Source organism: Pseudophryne corroboree, chromosome 1, assembly GCF_028390025.1.
Source record: "Pseudophryne corroboree isolate aPseCor3 chromosome 1, aPseCor3.hap2, whole genome shotgun sequence".
Taxonomy (NCBI): domain Eukaryota; kingdom Metazoa; phylum Chordata; class Amphibia; order Anura; family Myobatrachidae; genus Pseudophryne; species Pseudophryne corroboree.
Genome location: NC_086444.1, coordinates 2,824,044 through 2,847,957, shown reverse-complemented (window position 1 = coordinate 2,847,957; position 23,914 = coordinate 2,824,044). Strand labels below are relative to the sequence as shown.

Sequence of the window (23,914 nt, the reverse complement as noted above, 5' to 3'; positions counted from 1 at the left end):
AATCTGTCAAGGCCCATTCCACAAGGAAGGTGGGCTCATCCTGGGCGGCTGCCCGAGGGGTCTCGGCATTACAACTCTGCCGAGCAGCTACGTGGTCGGGGGAGAACACGTTTGTAAAATTCTACAAATTTGATACCCTGGCTAAAGAGGACCTGGAGTTCTCTCATTCGGTGCTGCAGAGTCATCCGCACTCTCCCGCCCGTTTGGGAGCTTTGGTATAATCCCCATGGTCCTGACGGAGTCCCCAGCATCCACTAGGACGTTAGAGAAAATAAGATTTTACTTACCGATAAATCTATTTCTCGTAGTCCGTAGTGGATGCTGGGCGCCCATCCCAAGTGCGGATTGTCTGCAATACTTGTACATAGTTATTGTTACAAAAAAATCGTGGTGTTCTTGTTGTGAGCCGTCTGTTCAGAGGCTCCTACGTTGTCATACTGTTAACTGGGTTCAGATCACAAGTTGTACGGTGTGATTGGTGTGGCTGGTATGAGTCTTACCCGGGATTCAAAATCCTTCCTTATTGTGTACGCTCGTCCGGGCACAGTATCCTAACTGAGGCTTGGAGGAGGGTCATAGGGGGAGGAGCCAGTGCACACCACCTGATCCTAAAGCTTTATTTTTGTGCCCTGTCTCCTGCGGAGCCGCTAATCCCCATGGTCCTGACGGAGTCCCCAGCATCCACTACGGACTACGAGAAATAGATTTATCGGTAAGTAAAATCTTATTTTTTCACACATTACATACCTGGCCGACCCGATTGGTCGGTTTACTAAATCAACCCGAACCGAGGTTGATTGGCCTCTACCTGAACAACTGGCCCCCATAACTTGCAGGTGTTGCTTTTCTTCAGCGAACCCTTACAAAAACCAAGATGTCCGGGGCAGGCTGGCGGTGAAGTTTACCGAGTACTCCACTCACTTCTCGCCCACGTTGGCCAGTAACACAATCACTGTATCCAGAGCTGTTGTACCCAACCTAGGGCCCCTGTGAACCTTTATTTACTGGGGCGCGTTCCCCAGCAAGTATCGGTTGTTGGATAGTTCCTGAGTGACCAGCGAACTTCCCTTAAAATAAAAAAAAAAAATTCACAAATCACGTTAAAATGTACAAATAGCGTTTATGACCTTCGTACACAAATAGTACCGGTCAGGTTTACTACTGCACACAATTACGTGCGGTACAATCGTTCAGCACATAAGCAACTAATCTTATGTGCGGAGCGACCAGTGGAATCGAAAATTTCGGCTGCGAATTCCTTCAGCCAGAGCTTAATGGCCTATATGGGTTCCGCACCAACCCTTCTTGGTGTTGTGCTACTTGTCTCTATAGCGGACTTCCTTGTCTGCTGTACCTGGACCTCCTGGTCTGTTATGCGACCTCCTGGTCTGTTACAGTATGACCTCCTGGTCTGCTACACTCTAATGCTCAAATTTTATGTTTAACCAGAGATGCCTCCCTAGCCACCATGCACGTCACTTACATGTATGTACCTCTGCGAGAACTCGACTTCTTGTGGTTCAACCTGTAAAATTGTATAAACTTATATATACAAAACACTCACTCACCACACGTACACTTTTGCTTCTATTTCTATTTCTGCGCAGAAATTTTCTTTAGACCAGATGTGTTGTGAATTTGGAGAAGGATCTGTTAATTTAAATTTCGGATTTAAAATAGATTTGTGCTATTTACCGCCTGATGCGCTACTTATCGCCTGTTGCGCTATTTATCGCCTGTTGCGCTACTTAAAAATCAACACGGTCGTGTGACTTGAGTTACGTGGGCGTACCCAGACGCTCCGTTGCGTAATTTACGCTGCGTGCGTCGGCCTTGGCGTACGCGAGTCTCAGCCCTTTGTTAGAGACACGTGTACACAAAACCAATGTCCACCGCAACACAACTAACACTTTTATCAATGTAGATGATCCTCGATCGTCTACCGCGCAATACACCAATCTCTCCTTTTACCTTTAGGTAGAGCTGCGTGTGTGCTTTTACACTTTAACTATGAAATAGCGACAAATCTCTCTTAGCACGTTTTATCAATTATAAAATGGCAAACAGGAGAGTGATATATGAAAATACACGAATGAAAAAGAAATGCAGATATGTGCGTGTGTACGCAAGACAGAAATAAACAGTTTTAAAAGACACTAGCGTGTTGTTCTTACCTCCGGTTCCGGATTCCCTCAGCACCCTTTACTTAAGCGAAGCAGACGCTTATCCCGTCAGCACTGCGAAGAATATGATCTCCCGCCCTTTGCTGATGGATAATGTCTGCTGAAATTACCTAGCAGAGATATGTGAAGGACAGGACGAGCCGCCAATTGATAAAGCTAAATATTTATCTTATATAAAACCCATTATGAGGTCTAAGAACACTGTACGCTATTTACGTATGGAGTACCGTAAGGGTACGCTCGTTGCGTAACGATTGCTTAGCCGTGGTCGAGACGCTCAAGCGTCACGTTCGCTCACGGCCGAGAGATCACAGGCAGGCACGCTATTGGCTGCCGACTAACGTAATGATTCGCTATAGCGTAGCGGACGCTCGGGACCACGAGGAGATCACCAGCGGCGCTGACGCTCACAATGTTAAACCTTTAAATCTAAACCATAAACAATGTAATATGCTGTAAAACCTTAGTGTAGAGATAGGGTGTAGATGCAACACAGTGTAACCTTATTAACTTAAAAGCTGATTGAGCGTCACCGACGCTCTGTGAATACTTAACACTATAAGAAATACACAGATACCGTGCTTAGGGTCCAACGCCTAATATATATATATTATAAATGTTATACTTGCAAAAGAATTAATACAATACAAGTCATACACTACAATATAACATAGACTACCTAACCAGATAACTACACATGAAATACAAATACAATACTATTACGTTTAAGAGAATACGAGAGAAAAAGGAGAAGAGAGAGAGAGAGATATGGCCCATAATTCACAAGAAAGACAATATGATTGCGGAGAAAACTTACGCACAAAGGAAACGATCGCATGCGCCTCTGGACATCCAGCTCCCGATTTTCAGCAATGATAACCGTTGAAGAGTGAGAGCTGGATGTGATCGGCTTGTCTATTTATGCCCCACACACAATACAATTCAATGGTCCCTACAATCTCATTGTTCATTGGACACAGGAATTCCTCCTCGCATTATAAAAAAAAAGGTCATAGGTTGATTCATACAGGTGGGCTGTGACGATTTCCAACTGCTCAGGTGGGTGGGCAACTAGGTTTCCCGCCGCATGGATAAGTAAGTGCAAATAATAGTAAATGGACATAAACTTCTTATGTCCATAACTATTCGCACGAGCGATTAATCCGCTTCAAACCAACACCGGAATATTGCTAATTAAATACTCTTCCGATGGATACTAAACACCACTGTATTACTCCTGTCTGACCCTTCGTATCAAACAAAGGGGGATTTCTCTGTTCATGAACATGCTACATTAACCAAACTTTCAGAATCTATCAAAGGGACCATGATCTACAAAATACATTATATAGTGAAAATATGTAACGATTGAGTCGCACGCTACGAACACATGAACTCTACCGTAAATGCACATACCGCGCGCCCGCGGGTGCCCGCAACAGCGAGTATGCGCACGCACGGGAGAGCGCACGCATGCGCAGCGCAGACCTGTATGAGGTGCAAATATGGCAGTGTGCATCGTGATATTTTTCTGACTTTGACATCTGGCTGTATGTAATGCTCCCTGTTCCTGTGGGGAAGGGGGGGCTCTGGCTGTATGTAATGTCCCCTGTTACTGTGGGGAAGGGGGGGCTCTGGCTGTATGTAATGTTCCCTGTTCCTGTGGGGAAGCGGGGGCTCTGACTGTATGTAATGTTCCCTGTTACTGTGAGGAAGGGGGGGCTCTGGCTGTGTGTAATGTCCCCTGTTACTGTGGGGAAGGGGGGGCTCTGGATGTATGTAATGTTACCTGTTACTGTGGGGAAGTGGGGGCTCTGGCTGTGTGTAATGTTCCCTGTTACTGTGGGGAAGGGGGGGCTCTGACTGTATGTAATGTTCCCTGTTACTGTGAGGAAGGGGGGGCTCTGGCTGTGTGTAATGTTCCCTGTTACTGTGAGGAAGGGGGGGCTCTGGCTGTGTGTAATGCTCCCTGTTACTGTGGGGAAGGGGGGGCTCTGGCTGTGTGTAATGTTCCCTGTTACTGTGGGGAAGGGGGGGGCTCTGGCTGTGTGTAATGTTCCCTGTTACTGTGGGGAAGGGGGGGGCTCTGGCTGTATGTAATGTTCCCTTTTACTGTGGGGAAGGGGGGGGGGGGCTCTGGCTGTATGTAATGTTCCCTTTTACTGTGGGGAAGGGGGGGGGGGGGTCTCTGGCTGTATGTAATGTTCCCTTTTACTGTGGGGAAGGGGGGGGGGGGCTCTGGCTGTATGTAATGTTCCCTGTTACTGTGGGGGAGGGGGGGGGGGGCTCTGGCTGTATGTAATGTTCCCTGTTACTGTGGAGAAGGGGGGGCTCTGGCTGTATGTAATGCTCCCTGTTACTGTGGGGAAGGGGGGGCTCTGGCTGTATGTAATGCTCCCTGTTACTGTGGGGAAGGGGGGGCTCTGGCTGTATGTAATGTTCCCTGTTACTGTGGGGAAGGGGCTCTGGCTGTATGTAATGCTCCCTGTTACTGTGGGGAAGGGGGGGCTCTGGCTGTGTGTAGTGTTCCCTGTTACTGTGGGGAAGGGGGGGGGGCTCTGGCTGTATGTAATGTTCCCTGTTACTGTGGGGAAGGGGGGGGGGGGGGGACTCTGGCTGTATGTAATGCTCCCTGTTACTGTGGGGAAGGGGGGGGGGGCTCTGACTGTATGTAATGTTCCCTGTTACTGTGGGGAAGGGGGGCTCTGGCTGTATGTAATGTTCCCTGTTACTGTGGGGAAGGGGGGGCTCTGGCTGTATGTAATGTTCCCTGTTCCTGTGGGGAAGGGGGGGCTCTGGCTGTATGTAATGTTCCCTGTTACTGTGGGAAAGGGGGGGCTCTGGCTGTATGTAATGTTCCCTGTTACTGTGGGGAAGGGGGGGCTCTGGCTGTATGTAATGTTCCCTGTTACTGTGGGGAAGGGGGGCTCTGGCTGTATGTAATGTTCCCTGTTACTGTGGGGAAGGGGGGGCTCTGGCTGTATGTAATGTTCCCTGTTACTGTGGGAAAGGGGGGGCTCTGGCTGTATGTAATGCTCCCTGTTACTGTGGGGAAGGGGGGGCTCTGGCTGTATGTAATGTTCCCTGTTACTGTGGGGAAGGGGGCTCTGGCTGTATGTAATGTTCCCTGTTACTGTGGGGAAGGGGGGGCTCTGGCTGTATGTAATGTTCCCTGTTACTGTGGGAAAGGGGGGGCTCTGACTGTATGTAATGTTCCCTGTTACTGTGGGGAAGGGGGGGCTCTGGCTGTATGTAATGTTCCCTGTTACTGTGGGGAAGGGGGGGCTCTGGCTGTATGTAATGTTACCTGTTACTGTGGGGAAGGGGGGGCTCTGGCTGTGTGTAATGTTACCTGTTACTGTGGGGAAGGGGGGCTCTGGCTGTATGTAATGTTCCCTGTTACTGTGGGGAAGGGGGGGCTCTGGCTGTATGTAATGTTCCCTGTTACTGTGGGGAAGGGGGGGCTCTGGCTGTATGTAATGTTCCCTGTTACTGTGGGGAAGGGGGGGCTCTGGCTGTATGTAATGTTCCCTGTTACTGTGGGGAAGGGGGGGCTCTGGCTGTATGTAATGTTCCCTGTTACTGTGGGGAAGGGGGGGCTCTGGCTGTATGTAATGTTCCCTGTTACTGTGGGGAAGGGGGGGCTCTGGCTGTATGTAATGTTACCTGTTACTGTGGGGAAGGGGGGGCTCTGGCTGTATGTAATGTTACCTGTTACTGTGGAGAAGGGGGGGGCTCTGGCTGTATGTAATGCTCCCTGTTACTGTGGGGAAGGGGGGGCTCTGGCTGTATGGTAATGTTCCCTGTTACTGTGGGGAAGGGGGGGCTCTGGCTGTATGTACTGTTCCCTGTTACTGTGGGGAAGGGGGGGCTCTGGCTGTATGTAATTTTCCCTGTTACTGTGGGGAAGGGGGGGCTCTGGCTGTATGTAATGTTCCCTGTTACTGTGGGGAAGGGGGGGCTCTGGCTGTATGTAATGTTCCCTGTTACTGTGAGGAAGGGGGGGCTCTGGCTGTATGTAATGTTCCCTGTTACTGTGGGGAAGGGGGGCTCTGGCTGTATGTAATGTTCCCTGTTCCTGTGGGGAAGGGGGGGCTCTGGCTCTATGTAATGTTCCCTGTTACTGTGGGGAAGGGGGGGCTCTGGCTGTATGTAGTGTTCCCTGTTACTGTGGGGAAGGGGGGGCTCTGGCTGTAAGTAATTTTCCCTGTTACTGTGGGGAAGGGGGGGCTCTGGCTGTATGTAATTTTCTTTATCATCCACTAGGGGTCACTGGAGTACTCTTGGGATATGGACGGGCGTAGCCGATCAAAGGCACTGAATATTCAAATTTAGGACTCTCCCCCCCCTCCATATCCCCAAGTACCTCAGTGTACTTTGCCAGTGTTTTTTCGGTGCTCACAGCATGATCATCGGCTTGTGGCAATGGCCACTTTTCAGAAGATTTTTATTTTTATTTTTATTTTTTTTTTTTAATTTTTACACTTCCCGTCCCAGTTTCTGGAAAAACTTGGGTCCGGGATGGTGCCGCTGCAAGGCAGCGTATGGCGTGTCGGTCCTCACAAAGAGCACCCTCACAGCCACAGGCGCTATAAGCAAGCGCATGGCGTGTCGGTCCTCACAACGAGCACCCTCACAGCCACAGGCAGCCACTGTCTCCTGCAAGCTGAACGGACCTTACAGAAAGAAGATCCGTTACAGCCAGGATGAGACAAAGAGCTGGAAGAAGGAGCTTACAGCAGACACGAGGAGAGAAGCTGGAGGCTGAAACGTAGCTTACACAGAGAAGCTCGTCACAGCCAGGAAAGCAAGGTATGTGTGTCAGGGCGGTCAGCTCACGCTGCCGCCCTGCTGTGTGTGTTATACTGTACAGGCGCTGACGGGTCCCGCTGAAGTAGAGGAGCACTTCTTATATATGAAGTTCCACCTGATAGTTGGGGAGAATGAGAGAGTTCTCCTCACATTATACGCGCTGAGCGGCCAAACGTCACTCAGACGCCGGCCGCTCTCACTGCGCTAATGGCCCGGCACCGCTAATCACGCTGAGACCGCTGATCGCCGCCGAGACTCTCCGTGCGCTGGCCTAAAGCAGAGCGGCCGCACGTCACTCAGACGCCGGCCGCTCTCACTGCACTAATGGCCCGGCACCGCTGATCGCCGCCGACTAAAGCAGAGCGGCCGCACGTCACTCAGACGCCGGCCGCTCTCACTGCTCTAACGACACGCACTGTGCGCTCAACTAAGAGAGCGGCCGCTCGGCACTCAGACGCCGGCCGCTCTCACTGATCTGATGGCCCGGCACCGCTACACGCCGCCGAGACTCCCCTGTACTAAACAGTGGCCGCACGTCATTAAAGGACGCCGGCCACTCTTCCACAGAGACACCGCAGACACAGGGAGACTGTGTACTGCTGTAGGAAGCAGCTTCCGGACGGCTCCCCGGCGCTGAATTCAGGCTCTCCCTGCATCCGATCCCTGTACGCTGCAGGTAACATGGAGATGCAGGGGGGAGGGGGAGGGGGAGTAATACCTATAGCAGCAGCAAAGACAAGCTGTGTACGGGGTATTATATGTTTCTGCAGGTTTATATATATAATATATAATGAAACTTTGGCTGGCAGAACTGTCTATGATATCAGTATAAACTGTGATTATATGTGTAAACACTTTGTATATATATATATATATATATATATATATATATAATATATATGAGGCTTTGGCTGGCAATAGGTTACCAGTGGATAACCTATTGCAAGTTTAACCATGTTTTCTGTTATTTTTGAGTGTTCATATTATTTGACTAATTGCATATATTTTACTGTATCCAACACCAGGGTTATCACTGTATAAAAGGCTATTAAGCATAGTAACTGTATAATAGGCTATTAAGCCTATATTACAACTGCAGCAGGTAACCTGTACTGTGATTGTCTGGGAAAGCATGGCATGACGGCCATTTTAATCATTGCTGGTTTTCCAGTTATAATTCCATAACACCGGCCATACACCTCTACTCCACAAGGAGGCGCAGGGGTGTTAGTGGGAAGTTGTAGTGCAGGATAATTCTAGAACATTCCTGCCCTACATCTTTAAGCCACCAGAAGGCGCAGGGGTGTTAGTAGGAATTTGGTTCGGGTTTCATGCCCATGTGAACTGCTTTTCACATAAAGAACACTTTAGTTTCCTAATAAATATGCTGTTCAGCAATAACATATATCTATAGATATATATGCCATATAATAACTTTATTAAGTCGTGCAAGTGTCTGTCTGTTGCCTATTATGATGTCTGTCGACATAGCAAATAAGGCTCTAGTGCAGACTAAAAATGTTAACATTGGCAATGCAAATTAAAACAGCGGTAATCGGAGTCTCGGAATAACTCCGCCAGCGCTAACAAAAGACAAGCTTTCCAAAGTGACAATTTTCCTTTAGGTACCAGAGTGTTTATTTCACTGGTCTTATAATTTAATGCACGATTCTATGTCAAATCTCACACCGATAACTACAAGTGAGAAGGGTACATTAGTCCAGCACTCAGATAGTGCGGGGTTTTAGACAACCATACATAATCGTGTCCAAAAGGACGCGATCCGGCATTGGTAAATGCGTTTCTGTCAAACATTATAAAAACCCCAGATACATTTGGGTCACTAGAATCTAGGTATGAAACCATACCGATCACGGTTAAAAGAAGCTGCAGAGTATATCTGTAAAGCTTCTGCTAACGCCGGTTATTTTCATTGTCGCTAGTTAAGCGCGACGAGGCCAGAGCTTGTTTGCTCCTAAATTTGATATACTTGTAACGCCATTTTATCCCTTTAGGATATTCTGCCATTAGCGCATACGCATACAGTATACTTGTAACGGCGTTTTATTCCTTTATAAGAAATGTAACGACAGGACGTTACAGTCTGCAAGCCAGTGGTTTGATGACCGCCTTTACAATTGTGGAAGTGCGTCTTTTCATGTTACAGTTGCGAGGTTTCATGACTTCAACTCATATATGTCGCAGCTAGTTACAGCTTACAGTACAAAACTGCTTCTGTCGAACGGTTTGGCAGGTTGTCATTTAGTCGTTGCTGGTTTATAAACCAGGCAATAGTACGCTAACAGAGTCAAAGTTACTTATTCCCTTCTGTTTGAGCAAAATCAAACAGCTCCGTGGAATATCAATCAGCAAGTCATTTACTACAGTTAGAAAATGGTTTTTTCTGCGGTTAGTTTTTGCTTATTGGAGCCACACAATTGTATAATTGCATTGATTTTCACAATGCGTATTTACCCAGTCAGGTTTATTCATATCAGGTTCTAGCGTTTGCAAATCGCCACAACCATTAACCAGTTCATTTCTTCCGTTGCTTATCGCTTCCGGTATTTACCAAAGTGATGTTGAAATGATAGCTAATCTCACATAAGAACTATGTATCAACAAAGTTCCTCTATCTTGTGCTACTAAGGTATACTGCGGTAGCATATTAAGTTGCGGTAGCATATTAAGTTCGAAAACAATCACATCTAAGTCGGTCTAAACGATGTCAATTCCTAGGTAAGATTATAAATACGGTAAATCAAAGACTTTTACCTACTACACCAGCAAGAACAAAGGTACACGCACATTAGCGGTACATTGCTGTATTCACTTATTAAGAATAAAGATGTGTTTTCAATCGCGTTTCTCACAGAGGGACAAGGGTGCATATACTCTGGACGACAGTCACAGAGAGTCAGGATTTGTAGTTAAAATCAACGCAAAGGTTCTAAAACACGACAGATTCCTGTCGATAAAGGTACTAGAACTCTGTGCATTTTACAATGCAATAGATAAATGTCCTAGAACTCTGTGCATTTTACAATACATTAAATGATTCGCTTTCAGTCTGACCAGGGATAGAATCTGGTTTCTCTTCAGAACGAATAAATCTTTCGCTTTTTACTAAAGATTTCTGTGGAGAGAAACAACCGTGAGTTTCATGTAATTTTGTTTTTCACGCCTGGCTCACGCTGCCTTTAAGCAGTCAAACAAAGCAACGGCAGTTGCATACACAACAACCAGTGAGAACCAAGAAGCCGCATGACTATGCGGCAGGTAACTCAAATCTTCAATGGCTCAGAACGCCATTAGGTGAAAATGTCAAGAAACACGATCTCACCCGTCAGGGTTTGGATCTTGGAAACTGGACATTAAATCCAGAGGTGTTTCATATGTGAGTCCACACAAGGGGGTTACCCTCAAGTATACATGATGGCATCTCGCCACAATGATGAAAGCTCAGTATGTGTACATCACATTCATGGGGTCATTCAGCATCGTGTATCTAGCTCCACCATTTTCTGCTTCTCTCTTCGTTGCCAAAACGGATCAGAAGACAGTTCGTCACAGTCATACTGGTGGTATCTCATGGGTTTCAGAGAAGTTTGCTTCTCGAATTGTCAAGGAATACTTGCACACGATCTGGCCCCGCTCATAATACGTCCAACCTGTTACATCAGGAAACGTTTCTTTTACCCATAGTTACCTATGTACCTATTATCTATGTACCGCAGCTGCGGTTGACAGGGTGAGGGTTCAGACCGCCCTCTTAAAAAATAGAGCGTTACAGTATCGCTTATACCAACCATGTTACGAAATAGTAAGCCGCTTAAGGCAGCTCATTATTAAGAAATTTCGTGTGCTTACATAGGTTGTAACTCTCGGAAGTTTCCAACATCATACTTCAAGTACCCGTATTCTGTTAAACGGAATGGGATGGAAAACTGCGTTGATCTGCACTAAGAGTGCAGGTATCTGGGTGGTAAACTTATTTTCAAAGCGTTTGCCTCTATTTACGTCTGTGAACATCTTTCTACAAGGTGTCACCAAAGTTCAGACTCTATTTATCCCACCTACAGCGCCAGGCGATTTGAGGTTGGGTTCAGATTTCTTACAGTTTTCATATTGTGGAACCTTTTTTAACAAAAGGGAATTAAATTTTCATATTTTGGAACCCTTTTAAAAAAAATGGGGATTAAGTTTCTCACTTTGGAAAACATTTTTCTTCTAGCCTTGCCTACGGCAAGGGTGCTTCGGCAAGGGGTTTGTTTTCATATTTGGGTGCCTTGTATTCCAAGCCACCGTATTTGAGTTTCTCATGACAAATCAGATCTTCGGACGAAATCCGCTTTCGTATTCATCACATCAATATACCAATAGTGGTTACTGTGTGGACAGCACATTCTAAAATTCTGAATGTGGTACACGCGTTACGCGTTTATATATGTACCGAACGTCTACAGTACGTGATATGAATACGTTGTTGTTATATATGATACTGCAAACTGGTGTTAGCCAGTTTCTCAACAGACATTATCCAGTTGGATAATAATGACTACAAGTCAGGTTTACTTTAAGGCTAAGTTACAATCGCCTACGTCAGTAATAGTTCATTCCACAGGTTCTGTGGGAATGTCGAACCCAGCGGGTCGTGGAGCGTCTACGACGCGGCTACATAGCCTTCAGTGCACCACGTTGGTGCACGTTTACACGTTATGAATGGTGGCGCCATCAGCATTTAGCTTTGGCTGCCTACTGTTACAAGTATCAAACAGCTCTCCCGCCCACGAGGGAAGCTTTGGTACGTCCCAAGAGTACTCCAGTGACCCCTAGTGGATGATAAAGAAAATAGGATTTTGGTACTTACCAGGTAAATCCTTTTCTTTGAATCCATAGGGGGCACTGGACGCCCACCCAGAGCAGTTTTACCTGGGTTGTTTAAGCTCAAGGGAGCTTAGTGAACAAATTTTACTTGGGTGGTATTAAGCTCAAAGGAGCTTATGGTAACACATTTTCACCGATTGGATCAAATTATAAAGTTCTATCGGTTAAGGTGTCAACTGTTTAGTTGACAATAAGGTTACGGATCAACTTTGTGGTTGTCCGTTATGTTATAGGGATTCTCCATTGTCAACCTCTCTATATCCTGTTCGCTCAGTAAAAAACACTGGCAAAGTACACTGAGGTACTTGGGGATATGGAGGGGGGGGAGAGTCCTAAATTTGAATATTCAGTGCCTTTGATCGGCTACGCCCGTCCATATCCCAAGAGTACTCCAGTGCCCCCTATGGATTCAAAGAAAAGGATTTACCTGGTAAGTACCAAAATCCTATTTTCCCTGTTACTGTGGGGAAGGGGGGGCTCTGGCTGTATGTAGTGTTCCCTGTTACTGTGGGGAAGGGGGGGCTCTGGCTGTAAGTAATTTTCCCTGTTACTGTGGGGAAGGGGGGGCTCTGGCTCTATGTAATGTTCCCTGTTACTGTGGGGAAGGGGGGGCTCTGGCTGTATGTAGTGTTCCCTGTTACTGTGGGGAAGGGGGGGCTCTGGCTGTATGTAATGTTCCCTGTTACTGTGGGGAAGGGGGGGCTCTGGCTGTATGTAATGTTCCCTGTTACTGTGAGGAAGGGGGGGCTCTGGCTGTATGTAATGTCTCCTGTTACTGTGGGGAAGGGGGGGCTCTGGCTGTATGTAATGTTCCCTGTTACTGTGAGGAAGGGGGGGCTCTGGCTGTATGTAATGTTACCTGTTACTGTGGGGAAGGGGGGGCTCTGGCTGTATGTAATATTCCCTGTTACTGTGGGGAAGGGGGGGCTCTGGCTGTTTGTAATGTTACCTGTTACTGTGGAGAAGGGGGGGCTCTGGCTGTATGTAATGTTCCCTGTTACTGTGGGGAAGCGGGGGCTCTGACTGTATGTAATGTTCCCTGTTACTGTGGGGAAGGGGGGGGCTCTGGCTGTATGTAATGTACCCTGTTACTGTGGGGAAGGGGGGGGCTCTGGCTGTATGTAATGTTCCCTGTTACTGTGGGGAAGGGTGGCTCTGGCTGTATGTAATGTTCCCTGTTACTGTGGGGAAGGGGGGGCTCTGGCTGTATGTAATGTTCCCTGTTACTGTGGGGAAGCGGGGGCTCTGACTGTATGTAATGTACCCTGTTACTGTGGGGAAGGGGGGGGCTCTGGCTGTATGTAATGTTCCCTGTTACTGTGGGGAAGGGGGAGCTCTGGCTGTATGTAATGTTACCTGTTACTGTGAGGAAGGGGGGGCTCTGGCTGTATGTACTGTTCCCTGTTACTGTGGGGAAGGGGGGCTCTGGCTGTATGTAATGTTCCCTGTTACTGTGAGGAAGGGGGGGCTCTGGCTGTATGTAATGTTCCCTGTTACTGTGAGGAAGGGGGGGCTCTGGCTGTATGTAATGTTCCCTGTTACTGTGGGGAAGGGGGGGCTCTGACTGTGTGTAATGTTCCCTGTTACTGTGGGGAAGGGGGGGCTCTGGCTGTATGTAATGTTCCCTGTTACTGTGGGGAAGGGGGGGCTCTGGCTGTATGTAATGTTCCCTGTTACTGTGAGGAAGGGGGGGGCTCTGGCTGTATGTGATGCTCCCTGTTACTGTGGGGAAGGGGGGGCTCTGGCTGTATGTAATGTTCCCTGTTACTGTGGGGAAGGGGGGGCTCTGGCTGTATGTAATGTTCCCTGTTACTGTGAGGAAGGGGGGGGCTCTGGCTGTATGTGATGCTCCCTGTTACTGTGGGGAAGGGGGGGCTCTGGCTGTATGTAATGTTCCCTGTTACTGTGGGGAAGGGGGGGCTCTGGCTGTATGTAATGCTCCCTGTTACTGTGGGGAAGGGGGGCTCTGGCTGTATGTAATGTTCCCTGTTACTGTGAGGAAGGGGGGGGCTCTGGCTGTATGTAATGTTCCCTGTTACTGTGGGGAAGGGGGGGCTCTGGCTGTATGTAATGTTCCCTGTTACTGTGGGGAAGGGGGGGCTCTGGCTGTATGTAATGTTCCCTGTTACTGTGAGGAAGGGGGGGCTCTGGCTGTATGTAATGTTCCCTGTTACTGTGGGGAAGGGGGGGCTCTGGCTGTATGTAATGTTCCCTGTTACTGTGAGGAAGGGGGGGGCTCTGGCTGTATGTAATGTTCCCTGTTACTGTGAGGAAGGGGGGGCTCTGGCTGTGTGTAATGTTCCCTGTTACTGTGGGGAAGGGGGGGCTCTGACTGTATGTAATGTTCCCTGTTACTGTGAGGAAGGGGGGGCTCTGGCTGTATGTAATGTTCCCTGTTACTGTGAGGAAGGGGGGGCTCTGGCTGTATGTAATGTTCCCTGTTACTGTGAGGAAGGGGGGGCTCTGGCTGTATGTAATGCTCCCTGTTACTGTGGGGAAGGGGCTCTGGCTGTATGTAATGCTCCCTGTTACTGTGGGGAAGGGGGGGCTCTGACTGTATGTAATGTTCCCTGTTACTGTGAGGAAGGGGGGGCTCTGGCTGTATGTAATGCTCCCTGTTACTGTGGGGAAGGGGGGGCTCTGGCTGTATGTAATGTTCCCTGTTACTGTGGGGAAGGGGGGGCTCTGGCTGTGTGTAATGTTCCCTGTTACTGTGGGGAAGGGGGGGCTCTGGCTGTATGTAATGCTCCCTGTTACTGTGGGGAAGGGGGGGCTCTGGCTGTGTGTAATGTTCCCTGTTACTGTGGGGAAGGGGGGGCTCTGGCTGTATGTAATGTTCCCTGTTACTGTGGGGAAGGGGGGGCTCTGGCTGTATGTAATGTTCCCTGTTACTGTGAGGAAGGGGGGGCTCTGGCTGTATGTAATGCTCCCTGTTACTGTGGGGAAGGGGCTCTGGCTGTATGTAATGCTCCCTGTTACTGTGGGGAAGGGGGGGCTCTGACTGTATGTAATGTTCCCTGTTACTGTGAGGAAGGGGGGGCTCTGGCTGTATGTAATGCTCCCTGTTACTGTGGGGAAGGGGCTCTGGCTGTATGTAATGCTCCCTGTTACTGTGGGGAAGGGGGGGCTCTGGCTGTGTGTAATGCTCCCTGTTACTGTGGGGAAGGGGGGGCTCTGGCTGTGTGTAATGTTCCCTGTTACTGTGGGGAAGGGGGGGGCTCTGGCTGTGTGTAATGTTCCCTGTTACTGTGGGGAAGGGGGGGCTCTGGCTGTATGTAATGTTCCCTTTTACTGTGGGGAAGGGGGGGGGGGGGCTCTGGCTGTATGTAATGTACCCTGTTACTGTGGGGAAGGGGGGGGGGGTCTCTGGCTGTATGTAATGTTCCCTTTTACTGTGGGGAAGGGGGGGGGGGGGGGCTCTGGCTGTATGTAATGTACCCTGTTACTGTGGGGAAGGGGGGGGGGGCGCTCTGGCTGTATGTAATGTTCCCTGTTACTGTGGGGGAGGGGGGGGGGGGGCTCTGGCTGTATGTAATGTTCCCTGTTACTGTGGGGAAGGGGGGGCTCTGGCTGTATGTAATGCTCCCTGTTACTGTGGGGAAGGGGGGGCTCTGGCTGTATGTAATGCTCCCTGTTACTGTGGGGAAGGGGGGGCTCTGGCTGTATGTAATGTTCCCTGTTACTGTGGGGAAGGGGGGGCTCTGGCTGTATGTAATGTTCCCTGTTACTGTGGGGAAGGGGCTCTGGCTGTATGTAATGCTCCCTGTTACTGTGGGGAAGGGGGGGCTCTGGCTGTATGTAATGCTCCCTGTTACTGTGGGGAAGGGGGGACTCTGGCTGTATGTAATGCTCCCTGTTACTGTGGGGAAGGGGGGGCTCTGGCTGTATGTAATGTTCCCTGTTACTGTGGGGAAGGGGGGACTCTGGCTGTATGTAATGCTCACTGTTACTGTGGGGAAGGGGGGGCTCTGGCTGTGTGTAGTGTTCCCTGTTACTGTGGGGAAGGGGGGGGGGCTCTGGCTGTATGTAATGTTCCCTGTTACTGTGGGGAAGGGGGGGGGGGGGACTCTGGCTGTATGTAATGCTCCCTGTTACTGTGGGGAAGGGGGGGGGGGCTCTGGCTGTATGTAATGTTACCTGTTACTGTGGGGAAGGGGGGCTCTGGCTGTATGTAATGTTCCCTGTTACTGTGGGGAAGGGGGGGCTCTGGCTGTATGTAATGTTCCCTGTTCCTGTGGGGAAGGGGGGGCTCTGGCTGTATGTAATGTTCCCTGTTACTGTGGGAAAGGGGGGGCTCTGGCTGTATGTAATGTTCCCTGTTACTGTGGGAAAGGGGGGGCTCTGGCTGTATGTAATGCTCCCTGTTACTGTGGGGAAGGGGGGGCTCTGGCTGTATGTAATGTTCCCTGTTACTGTGGGGAAGGGGGGGCTCTGGCTGTATGTAATGTTCCCTGTTACTGTGGGGAAGGGGGGCTCTGGCTGTATGTAATGTTACCTGTTACTGTGGGGAAGGGGGGCTCTGGCTGTATGTAATGTTCCCTGTTACTGTGGGGAAGGGGGGGCTCTGGCTGTATGTAATGTTCCCTGTTACTGTGGGGAAGGGGGGGCTCTGGCTGTATGTAATGTTACCTGTTACTGTGGGGAAGGGGGGGCTCTGGCTGTATGTAATGTTCCCTGTTACTGTGGGGAAGGGGGGGGCTCTGGCTGTATGTAATGTTCCCTGTTACTGTGAGGAAGGGGGGGCTCTGGCTGTATGTAATTTTCCCTGTTACTGTGGGGAAGGGGGGGCTCTGGCTGTATGTAATGTTCCCTGTTACTGTGGGGAAGGGGGGGCTCTGGCTGTATGTAATGTTCCCTGTTACTGTGGGGAAGGGGGGGCTCTGGCTGTATGTAGTGTTCCCTGTTACTGTGGGGAAGGGGGGGCTCTGGCTGTAAGTAATTTTCCCTGTTACTGTGGGGAAGGGGGGGCTCTGGCTGTATGTAATTTTCCCTGTTACTGTGGGGAAGGGGGGGCTCTGGCTGTATGTAATGTTCCCTGTTACTGTGGGGAAGGGGGGGCTCTGGCTGTATGTAATGTTCCCTGTTACTGTGGGGAAGGGGGGGCTCTGGCTGTATGTAATGCTCCCTGTTACTGTGAGGAAGGGGGGGCTCTGGCTGTATGTAATGTTCCCTGTTCCTGTGGGGAAGGGGGGGCTCTGGCTCTATGTAATGTTCCCTGTTACTGTGGGGAAGGGGGGGCTCTGGCTGTATGTAGTGTTCCCTGTTACTGTGGGGAAGGGGGGGCTCTGGCTGTATGTAATGTTCCCTGTTCCTGTGGGGAAGGGGGGGCTCTGGCTGTATGTAATGTTCCCTGTTCCCGTGGGGAAGGGGGGGCTCTGGCTGTATGTAATGTTACCTGTTACTGTGGAGAAGGGGGGGCTCTGGCTGTATGTAATGTTCCCTGTTACTGTGGGGAAGGGGGGGCTCTGGCTGTATGTAATGTCTCCTGTTACTGTGGGGAAGGGGGGGCTCTGGCTGTATGTAATGTTCCCTGTTACTGTGAGGAAGGGGGGGCTCTGGCTGTATGTAATGTTACCTGTTACTGTGGGGAAGGGGGGGCTCTGGCTGTATGTAATGTTCCCTGTTACTGTGGGGAAGGGGGGGGCTCTGGCTGTATGTAATGTTCCCTGTTACTGTGGGGAAGGGGGGGCTCTGGCTGTATGTAATGTTCCCTGTTACTGTGGGGAAGGGGGGGCTCTGGCTGTATGTAATGTTCCCTGTTACTGTGGGGAAGCGGGGGGTCTGACTGTATGTAATGTACCCTGTTACTGTGGGGAAGGGGGGGGGCTCTGGCTGTATGTAATGTTCCCTGTTACTGTGAGGAAGTGGGGGCTCTGGCTGTGTGTAATGTTCCCTGTTACTGTGGGGAAGGGGGGGCTCTGACTGTATGTAATGTTCCCTGTTACTGTGAGGAAGGGGGGGCTCTGGCTGTATGTAATGTTCCCTGTTACTGTGGGGAAGGGGGGGCTCTGGCTGTATGTAATGTTCCCTGTTACTGTGGGGAAGGGGGGGCTCTGGCTGTATGTAATGTTCCCTGTTACTGTGGGGAAGGGGGGGCTCTGGCTGTATGTGATGCTCCCTGTTACTGTGGGGAAGGGGGGGGCTCTGGCTGTGTGTAATGTTCCCTGTTACTGTGGGGAAGGGGGGGCTCTGACTGTATGTAATGTTCCCTGTTACTGTGAGGAAGGGGGGGCTCTGGCTGTATGTAATGTTCCCTGTTACTGTGGGGAAGGGGGGGCTCTGGCTGTATGTAATGTTCCCTGTTACTGTGGGGAAGGGGGGGGCTCTGGCTGTGTGTAATGTTCCCTGTTACTGTGGGGAAGGGGGGGCTCTGACTGTATGTAATGCTCCCTGTTCCTGTGGGGAAGGGGGGGCTCTGGCTGTATGTAATGTTCCCTGTTACTGTGAGGAAGGGGGGCTCTGGCTGTATGTAATGCTCCCTGTTACTGTGGGGAAGGGGGGGCTCTAGCTGTATGTAATGTTCCCTGTTACTGTGGGGAAGGGGGGGCTCTGGCTGTGTGTAATGCTCCCTGTTACTGTGGGGAAGGGGGGGGCTCTGGCTGTGTGTAATGTTCCCTGTTACTGTGGGGAAGGGGGGGCTCTGACTGTATGTAATGTTCCCTGTTACTGTGAGGAAGGGGGGGCTCTGGCTGTGTGTAATGTTCCCTGTTACTGTGGGGAAGGGGGGGGCTCTGGCTGTATGTAATGTTCCCTGTTACTGTGGGGAAGGGGGGGCTCTGACTGTATGTAATGTTCCCTGTTACTGTGAGGAAGGGGGGGCTCTGGCTGTGTGTAATGTCCCCTTTCTCCTTCATCCACTAGGGGCCACTGGAGCGTAGTTACAATGGGGAAATAGTAGGCAGTAATTGGGAGCTGGCACTTTAAAAAAAACTCTAACCCTGTGGCTAGCTCCTCCCCTACTATCTCCCCTCCAAGCCAGTCTTAGTTAGTGCCCGAGGAGAGCTGGTTCACTTGGGTTTAGCTGAAGAAATTTTTTCTTTTTTCTTTATTATTTTATTTTTCTTTCACACACTCACAGACTGGCAGCTCTGCCACTGCCAGTCTGCACCGTGGGAGCTGCCGGCGGGGTCCCATCGCAGCTGCGTGCGGCTCGGGATGGGCCCCGGCTGAGGGAGACACTGAGCTCTCCTGAGTTGGCGGACACCGCTGCGTGCGGCGCGTGTCGGGACCACTCCATCCAGCAGAAGATTCCGGCAGCACGGCAGCGGTGAGTATCTGACGGCCGGACACCGCTGCGTGCGGCGTGTGTCGGGGCCACCCTCCACCACTGAAAGGTGTGTATATCCCCCCCACCCAGACTGTTGGGATGAAGGGGTGACAGGGGGGTTCTGGAGAATTGATTTTATCATTGGTGACTACAGCACCCTAACAACCCCCCCCCCCCCCCCCCCCCCCCTCGGATTATTATTATTCATTTTTTATTTATTTCAAAAAAAAAGTAACAGCGCTGTGCCGCGCTCCCGCTCGCCCGCCCACCAGCCGCCCGCTCTCCTCACTGCTCGGATCCCCGCCAGCGCGGCTCACAGAGCCGCTACAGGGATCCGACATAAGCATTGCAGTTTTAAATTTGGCGCCGTCAAGGAGGGGGGCGGGGCTTAATCCCGCTCTGCGCGCCCGGAAGTACAGCGCGCCGGGGACCCGTTCTTTTCCTGTCAGCAGCGCGGGACGGAGGCCACGCGACCACAGCAAAAGTAGTTACAGTGGGGAAGGGGGGCACTCGGGGGCACTACAGGTACAATATTTGTTTGTTGCAGCCTGTCACTGCACACAGTATCGTGCAGGACAGATCGGCTGCTGTGGCTGAATTCTTTTCCCTGCTTCCCTCCCCTCCCTCCCATTCTGCCTATTGCTGTCTTCCTGTGGGGGAAGGGTATCAAGTTTAGGTGCTGCCATGGCCACTAAAGGCTCCAAGGCAGCTCAAAAGCAGGGTCAGGTTTTAGGTGAGGAGTCACAGCAATCAGCTCAGCCCTCCTCAGAACCCCAGAGCGCCCCGACATGGACGACACAACTCACAGAGGTGATGTCCCTGCTGACTGGGGATCTTAAAGCCTCTCGGAAAGATAGAGAGGCGGCCCAGTTCCGACAGCTTGTCCCGGTACCGGCGCCAGAACGTGCATGGGCTGTCTCATTGGCAAAGTCAGTGGAAGGGCTTTCCAGGGCTGTAATCCCTTCCCAAGCCCCGTCCTTTAGCCCCCCCCCCCCAACAGGCTGCAAAAAAGAGATTGCTAGCCTCTGTGTTACAGGACTTTGATGATGATATGCCTCAATTAGATGAGGCGGGGTTAGATGTACAGGATATACAGGATGTAGATATCCAGGATACTGACGATCAGGTATATGAGGACTCTGAACCAGTAGCTCAGGGTATAGAGGCTCTTATTACTGCTATTCGCTCAGTCTTACAGGTGGAGGAGACGGAAGACACCTTACGCCCTTCAAGGTTTGGCACCGACCAATACCTGCCGGTGACTTTTCCAGTTTCGGAGGAGCTGGATGCTCTTATAACAACAGCCTGGAAGCATCCAGACGCGAAATTTCAGGTATCAAGAAAAATGTTGTCTTCCTATCCTTTTCCCGCAGATAGCAGAACGCGCTATGAGAACTCTCCGATCGTGGATCCTTCGGTGTCTCATCTGTCCAAAAAGACGGTCCTGCCTGTTCCGGGGGCAACTTCTCTTAAGGAGGCGTCAGATAGGAAGTTGGAGTCTACCTTAAAGAATATTTACTCTGCGGCAGGGGTTTTGCAGCGCCCGGCGCAGGTAGGTTGTTGGGTCAACAAGGCAATCGAAGCTTGGGCGGAACAATTGTCCTCTGGAATTCGTGACGAATTACCGGCGGATCAATTGATAGACTTGGCAGAACACATCCGTGAATCAGCCCTTTATCTTTGCGAAGCGTCCAAGGACATAGGTGTTCTTGGAGCTAGAATTTCCGCTTTAACAATTGCGGCCCGCAGAGCGCTATGGCTCCGGCATTGGCATGCGGATACGGAATCCAAAAGGGCGGCAGAGGCGTTACCCTTTACTGGTGAGGTTCTGTTTGGTAAGGATCTGGATGCCTGGATCTCTACGGCCACGGGGGGTAGGTCGTCTTATCTTCCTTCTGCTGCTCCAGCCGCTCGCAGACCATATAGGGGTCCCTCTTTTCGATCCTTTCGTGCCCCTTCCAGGTTTCGAGGACAGGCCAGGGGTGGAGCTTCTACCTTCCGTGGCCATAGAGGTAGAGGCGGCGGCAGGGGTAGAGGTTCCGCAGCCTCAGCCCAGTCAGACGTTAAGTCTTCTGGCACTGCCACCGCATGACGGGCCTTCCTCCCACCTGGGAGATCACAGGGTGGGAGCTCGTTTGTGGGATTTCAAGGAGGTCTGGATACAGTCCTGCCCAGATGCTTGGGTCCGGGATCTCATCACTTGCGGTTACAAGCTCGTATTTCAGGAACAACCACCCCAGCGGTTCTTTACCACGGGTTTGCCAGTTTCCGACAACCGGGGAGTTGCCTTACAGACCGCGGTCCAGAAGCTTCTGTCTGCAAGGGTTGTGATCCCTGTTCCCTAGCATCATCGAAAACAGGGCTATTACTCAAGCCTGTTTCTAGTACCGAAGCCGGACGGCTCAGTCAGACCAATCCTGAACTTGAAAGATCTCAATCCGTATTTGAAGGTGTTCAAGTTCAAGATGGAGTCCCTCCAGTCTGTTATTGCGGGGTTGGAAAAAGACGAGTTTCTGGCATCCTTAGACATCAAGGACGCATACTTACATGTTCCCATTTGGCCTCCTCACCAGGCCTTTCTCCGGTTCGCAATACAGGACGCTCATTTACAGTTCCAGGCCCTTCCTTTCGGTCTCTCTTCTGCCCCCAGAGTGTTCACAAAGATCATGGCGGTCATGATGGCCCTGCTTCGGAAGCAGGGTGTGACAATTGTTCCCTATCTGGACGATCTGCTAATAAAAGCAAGCTCAGCAGAACGGTTACTTCAGAATATCCGGATGACACAGGACCTTCTGATCCGACACGGGTGGGTCCTGAATTTTCCGAAGTCTCACTTATGCCCCGCACAACGACTGTTGTTTCTGGGAATGATTCTCGACACAGTCCATCAGAGGGTTTTCCTTCCGCGGGACAAGATACTTTCTTTGCAGACACTGGTAAGACTGGTCCTTCAACACCGTCGGGTGTCAGTATATCTGTGCATTCGCCTGCTGGGAAAGATGGTAGCAGCGTTCGAGGCTCTTCCGTACGGTCGCTTCCACTCTCGACCTTTTCAGCTATGTCTTCTAAATCAATGGTCAGGATCTCATCTGTTCCTTCATCAGCGGGTGACGCTATCTCCAAAGGCACGGTCATCACTGCTCTGGTGGCTCCAATCGACCCATCTGTTGGAAGGAAGATGGTTCGGCATATGGGATTGGACTCTCCTCACCACGGACACCAGTCTGCGAGGCTGGGGAGCAGTGACCCTGGGACATCAGTTTCAGGGGCGCTGGTCAATCCACGAATCCGCTCTCCACATAAACATCCTCGAACTAAGGGCGGTGTACAACGCCCTGCTGCAGGCACATCACCTCCTGCGAGGTCGAGCGGTCAGAGTTCAGTCCGACAACGCCACGACGGTAGCATACATCAACCGTCAGGGCGGCACTCGCAGCCGCGCAGCGATGAGGGAAGTCACCAACATCCTTCTCTGGGCGGAGAAGTATGCCCTGTCCTTCTCGGCAATATTCATTCCGGGAGTGGACAATTGGGAAGCCGACTATCTAAGCCGGCAGGACATGCACCCGGGAGAATGGTCACTACATCCCCAGGTGTTTTGGCAACTGGTCCGCCAGTGGGGAAAACCACAGATCGATCTCATGGCGTCCCGCCTGAACCATCAGTTGCCTCTTTACTACTCTCGGACGAGGGACCCGGCGGCGGCGGGCGTGGATGCTCTCACGGCTCCTTGGAATTTCCAGTTTGTTTACCTCTTTCCTCCGTTCCCGCTGTTGCCGAAGGTTCTGCAACGCATCAAGAGAGAAGACGCTCTGGTTCTCCTAGTGGCTCCAGATTGGCCACGCAGGGTTTGGTACTCCGCTCTACATCTGTTGTCGGTGGCCGAGCCTTGGACCCTACCACTACGAGACGACCTTCTACAACAGGGTCCTTTTTGTTATCCAGACTTACGCAGGCTACGTTTGACGGCGTGGCTGTTGAGAAAGCCATCTTGACAAGGAAGGGGATTCCTCGTACAGTTATACCTACTATGCTTCGGGCTAGAAAGTCGGTTACATCTTCTCACTACTACCGCATTTGGAAGGCTTATGTAGCATGGTGTGAACGTCGAGAATATTCTCCTTCCGTGTATAGCTTAGCCCGTCTTCTCCGTTTTTTGCAGGCGGGTTTTTCAGCAGGCCTAAGACTGGGCTCACTAAAAGTGCAGGTCTCTGCTCTTTCGGTTTACTTCCAGAAACGGTTAGCCTTGCTGCCTGAGGTTCAGACCTTCTTTCAGGGGGTTCTTCGAATACAGCCTCCCTTCCGTCCTCCGACAGCGCCATGGGACCTCAGTCTGGTCCTGTCCTTTCTGCAGTCTTCATTGTTTGAGCCCCTGGAATCAGTAGAGATAAAATATCTCACCTGGAAGGTGGTTCTGCTCCTGGCGCTGGCTTCAGCTAGACGAGTGTCAGAACTAGGGGCTCTCTCTTGCAGGTCTCCTTACCTGGTGTTTCATGCGGATAGGGCCGAGCTTCGTACTCGTATGTCCTTTCTACCAAAAGTGGTGTCTGATTTTCACATCAATCAGCCGCTTGTAGTACCGGCCCTCTCAGGGGACTCTCCGGATGTGAGATCATTGGACGTTGTAAGAACGCTCAAGATCTATGTGGATAGGACTTCGGCTATTCGGAAGTCTGATTCCTTATTTGTGCTGTACGACGCTGCCCGCCGTGGTTGGCCGGCCTCTAAGCAGACCTTGTCTCGGTGGATTCGACTGACCATCAGA

At 50.7% G+C, this 23,914-nt stretch overlaps 1 protein-coding gene and 1 non-coding gene across 2 annotated transcripts in view; both read left to right on the top strand.

The window, feature by feature from the left end:
• GBA2 (glucosylceramidase beta 2) overlaps positions 1 to 23,914 on the top strand; it is a 331,889-nt gene that overhangs the window by 233,472 nt on the left and 74,503 nt on the right. The gene's annotated exons all lie outside the window — the stretch shown is intronic.
• LOC134961875 (U5 spliceosomal RNA) lies at positions 10,078 to 10,192 on the top strand. Its single transcript, XR_010187975.1, has one exon. It is a non-coding gene; the product is annotated as a U5 spliceosomal RNA (small nuclear RNA).